This window comes from Portunus trituberculatus, chromosome 38 (assembly GCF_017591435.1).
Source record: "Portunus trituberculatus isolate SZX2019 chromosome 38, ASM1759143v1, whole genome shotgun sequence".
NCBI classification, from domain to species: Eukaryota; Metazoa; Arthropoda; class Malacostraca; order Decapoda; family Portunidae; genus Portunus; species Portunus trituberculatus.
Genome location: NC_059292.1, coordinates 1,555,001 through 1,560,207, shown reverse-complemented (window position 1 = coordinate 1,560,207; position 5,207 = coordinate 1,555,001). Strand labels below are relative to the sequence as shown.

Here is a 5,207-nt window from a genome sequence, read left to right as displayed (position 1 = left end):
GTGGTGGTGATGGTGGTGGTGGTGGTTATGCAGAAGGATGGATGGATGGATGGATTTTAATTTTTGGAGCCGCAACAACAATGGTCATATGGCGCCTCTACAAAAAATGAAATGAAATCAACGTGTATATAGATGAAAAAAAAAACTAATTAAAATTAAATAAAAACAATACAGTAAAAGAGGAAAAACTAGAAAAAAACTATATAACTTAAAAACTTAAAATACATAGCAGTTAAAAACAATACACTAGTTAAGAACTAAAAAAAACAATAAAACTAAATAAGATATTAAAATACATATAATAAAATAGGAATAAAATTCAAAGCTTTGGGAGAAGGCCAGCTTCTCCCAAAAACCTAAAAACGTCATGGCCCTGGGCCAGACACTCTGGTCCAAGGATCTTTGAGATATAATAGACACCGCTACCTCTACCGCGACAGCGGTAGAGGTAGCGGTGTCGTAACTCGATCAAACTAGGGCACTCTACCAACAGGTGCCGCACGGTGAGCGGCACTAAGCAGTCATCACAGTAAGGTTGAGGGTCCCTGGTCAGGAGGTACCTTTGTGTAAGGTACGTGTGACCTATACGAAGTCGCGCCAATAAAGTCTGTGCACGGCGATCACGGACATGGGTGTATGTCCACTGAGGGAGTGTGGAAGTAGTGATCTCTCCCATTTTCGAGGTTGCGACCCCCGTTAGCCATCTCCTCTGCCAAATTGCTGCAACCGCCATACGAATTACATGAAATACATCTCGAAACGGAACAGGAGAAGGAGATGGAGCGCGACTTGCTGCCTCTTTAGCGAGGCGGTCTGCGTGTTCATTCCCTGGAACACCAACGTGACCAGGGACCCAACAGAACCCAACACGATATCCTCGTTGGGTAAGAAGATATAGCCACTCCAGGGCTGATAAAACCAAAGGGTTAAGGGAGACAGTGCAAGAGAGACCAGTAAGAGCACTACGAGAGTCACTAAAAATTGTAAAAGACGAAACCGGGAGAGTAAAAATTATCTGTAAAGCTAGGACTATGGCAGACAGCTCCGCAGTAAAAACGGATGCCACTGAAGGAAGGCTGCCAGACCGATAAAAGAGGAAAACCACACTAAACCCAACGCCTGCGTCGGATTTGGAACCATCAGTAAAAACAGGGATATCATCAGATAAAAAGTGTTCTAAAAACCGTGTGTGGGACAGAGCTGGCAGAAAATCCTTCTTGCCATCCATGGCAGGAGGGCATAATGAAACAACAGGAAGCTGCCAATAACCAACTCGTGGGAGCCGGAAAGAGTACACAGGAGTGGGGTCGATAGACAAATCTCATGAGATTTGCCACTCGAAGGCCAAAAGGTTTAGGAGACTCGGTCGAGTGACATACGCCTGCGAACGCGAGTCCCGCAACATTGACAGACAAGGGACAGAATCAGGAAGACGGTGGGTGCGAAACCAACACCGGAGCATCGAAGACTGGCGCCGGAGGTCGAGCGGCCAGAAACCAGCATCCACTAGAAGGCTAGGTATTGGAGATGTCCGAAATGCACCCGTAGCCAAGCGGACCCCAGCATGATGCACGGGGTCAAGCGTGCGTAGTCGTGCATCCGTTGCGGATGAGTAGATCTCACAGCCGTATTCCAGCTTGGGAAGTATGAGTGTACGGTGAAGCAGCAGCAACGTGTCCCTGTCCGCACCCCAAGAGGTGTGACTTAAAACCCGAAGAAGGGATAATGCCTGCCGACAAGACGCCTTAAGAGAACGGAAATGGGAACCCAGGTGAGACGGTTGTCAAATAAAAGGCCAAGATATCGAGTCGCCTCCACGCATGAGAGGCGTCTATTGGCGAGGTATAAATCGGGTCTGGATGGACACCACGGTTGCGACAAAAATGCATGGCTACGGTCTTCGAGGTGGAGAATCGAAAACCGTTCATGTTGGCCCAACTGGACACCCTATTGATCGCCAGTTGGAGCTTGCGCTCAATCAGTGACATCCTAGCAGCAGCAAAAGAAATACATAAATCATCAACATATAAGGAGCTGTGAATGCCATCTGGGAGAGTATCAATAACACCATTTATGGCGACTGCGAATAATGTAACACTAAGAATACTTCCCTGTGGAACGCCATCATTTAGAGCAGTAGCCTCAGAGAGAGAACACTCCCAACTCGAACCTGGAAAAAACGTCTGGATAAAAACTGTTGGATAAAAAGAGGAAGGTGGCCACGAAGGCCAAAATTAAGCAAAGACTGTAAAATGACATGACACCAAGCCGTGTCGTAGGCCTTCTCCAGGTCAAAAAACACTGTTACTTGGTGGTGGTGATTAGCGAAGGCTTATGCAGAAGGTGATGATTCATTTTTAGCTCAGATTTTAAGCATACTTTTTTTTTCTTTTTTTGTGTAAGATAATCACAGCGAATTTGAATAGATCCTTAAGTATGATTAAAAAAAAAAGAAAAAGAAAAATGTGAATATTGTCCGTGATTCTCTCATATTGTAAAGTGTGTTTGTTACTCATTGATGTATTTGTAGAGGCAATAGTTGTTGTTTTTCCGAGTCTCTCTCTCTCTTATTATTTCTTTGTGTGCGTTCCACCTCATGTAACATCACTATCATACGTCCTGTCATCTAGGAGTGGTGGTGGTAGTGGTGGTGGTGGAGAGTGGTGGTGGTAGTGGTGGTGGTGGGTTGGGTGAGGTACATGATGGCGGTGGTAGGGATAGTGGTTGTTATAGTGATGGTGGTGATAAAAATAACGATGATGATGATGATGAGAAGATGATGGTGGTGGTGGTGATAACGGTGATGAAGGAGGTAACGATGATAATAGAGGTGATGAAAACAATGGTGCTGACTTGGTGAGACTATATAGCAAACGTAAGATGTGACTGCAAGAGATCATTCGACTGACGCAAGACAGCCGCTGCACACTTCATCATACCACACCATTTGTCACCATCATTCACAACCACATCCAACCTTTAATGAACTATGATGCTCACCACCCCCAGTCTCCCAAAACCCGCTACTACATTCTAAAAACAATCCACACCATACCAGCACCATACATTCATAAGGCTCTAGTTGAAGTTACACTGGTTTCTAAAAGTATTCTCATGTTTGTAGCGACAGACTGAAAAGATCTCTAAATTACTACCAGGAGAAACACTCGAGAGAACGCAGAAAATCATGTTTGTGGCCTTTGAAAATAGTCGTGATGAGAGAGAGAGAGAGAGAGAGAGAGAGAGAGAGAGAGAGACATACACACATACAGACAGAGAGACAGAAAGAAAACACTCCATCTTGTTGTGATTGCCTTGAGTTGCATCACTTTGCCATCTTTCGGCCATGAAGGGAATACAAATCAGGATGCTGCTGTAATCTGTCCATGAAGAGCAACCCCTTGAACCGCTGTATCATGCTCTGTGTACTCTACTTACTAATGGTTCCAGGTGAATTCGAAAACAGGTCAACTAAGGCAAAGGTAAAGTGTAGAAGAATAAACTCTTAACAAATTCAGCACTTTTTTATTAGGAAGGAAAATAAATAGGAAAAAAAAAATACATCAAACCCAAATATTTCACTACTTTTTGTACACGAGGCAGGTTAGGAAGTGGCAGAAATATTCATGGCTGAGGACTTAATGTCTTCAGTACCATGACACGCTTTCATGTTTATTCTGGTTACTTTTTGACGATTTTATACAGCTTCAGAAACTTATGTGAGTATCAAAACAGTGAAGACTCTGGCTGTTAATCTTCTGACCTCCATAGACTCTTCTTAATGTATGTAAAATCGTCTAATCATACCCACAACTCAAGGTAACAATGCGTCCCAGTACTGAAGGGGTGCATGTGTGTTGGAATAGTAAGGGGAGACGATGTTAAGATGCTGTGCTGGGAAATTAAAGGCGTGTCAGGGTGCTGGGGTGAGAAGAAGTGGGGTGGGGTTGGGGGTTTTGAAATAGATGGTACGAGTTTAGTATTAAAGAGGGTTAGATTGTTTTAAAGGGATTAGATTCTTTTAAAGTTTTTTTTCATTTTAAGGGTGTTTAGATATTTTTCAAAGAGGTTCAGATTGTTTTTAAGGGCGGTTTGATTGTTTTAAAAGGGTTTGATTGTTTTTAAGGGGGTTTAGATTGTTTTAAGAGGGTTGGATTGTTTTAATGGGTTGAATTGTTTTAATGGGTTGGATTATTTTAAAGGGGTTGGATTGTTTTAAAGGGGGTTGGATTGTTTGTGATTAGTCAATAAGGTGATATTTAACATCTTTAAATAACATGATAATGATGGAGGAGGAGAGGGAGAGGGCTGTGGTGGTGGTGGTGGTGGTGGTAATAACGATGATGAAAGTAATGATCGACATGGTGATTGTGGTGGTGACTGCGGCAATGGTGACTCATATCCTGCTATTTTGTTATCGATGCGTCACTAAAGAAAGGTCTTCTTCTTATTCTTCTTCTTCTTCTTCTTATTATTATTATTATCATTATTTTTATTTTCATTTTTATTTTTATTTTTTTTTTTTTTTTTTTTCTTTTCTTTTCTTTTTCTTCTTCTTCTTCTTCTTCTTCTTCTTCTTCTTCTTCTTCTTCTTCTTCTTCTTCTTCTTTTGGTTGCGTGTTCTACTTTTTTACCTTTTGGACAACATAATTAACTTACAAGATTCTGATACAGTCTTTGCCCACTTTTCATTCAGACTTATTATTGGACCGCGAAGGAGTGGAAGGGTGAGGGCGCGGCGTGATGAGTCTGCATGAAGGGAAGGAAGGGTTGGGGAGCCTCGGAACAGTAAGTGAGCATCCTCTGTGTGTGTGTGTGTGTGTGTGTGTGTGTGTGTGTGTGTGTGTGTGTGTGTGTGTGTGTGTGTGTGTGTGTGTGTGTGTGATTATTATATATTGACTGATAAACCGATTTGTGTATATACTTTATTTCATATCAGTTTAGTTTGACATACAAGAAACAAAGGATCAAAGTATCATTAGCGATGCACATTAAGCAGTATCACATAAGGATAGGTGCAATACAAATAATAAGAGGGGAGATGCGTGTATTGCTAGTAACCGAACGCCAGCAACAGTTATAAAGAAAACAAGGCAAAAGATGCTGGGTGATACAACGCTAAGATTGTACTCGGTGCTGTCTTGGTCCTTGGTGGCCCCTCGTTCGTCACTCGAGGCCAGCTTGAACTTGATCGTGTGTATGAGCAT

General features: G+C 42.5%; 1 long non-coding RNA gene across 1 annotated transcript in view; it reads right to left on the bottom strand.

Annotated features, from left to right (window-relative positions):
- Window positions 1–4,911: 4,911 nt before the first annotated feature.
- The window catches only part of LOC123515227, a 1,533-nt gene continuing 1,237 nt past the window's right edge, over window positions 4,912–5,207 (bottom strand). Inside the window, exon 2 of the long non-coding RNA XR_006677835.1 lies at window positions 4,912–5,207. This exon is cut by the window's right edge and continues 748 nt beyond it. This is a non-coding gene — a long non-coding RNA (uncharacterized LOC123515227).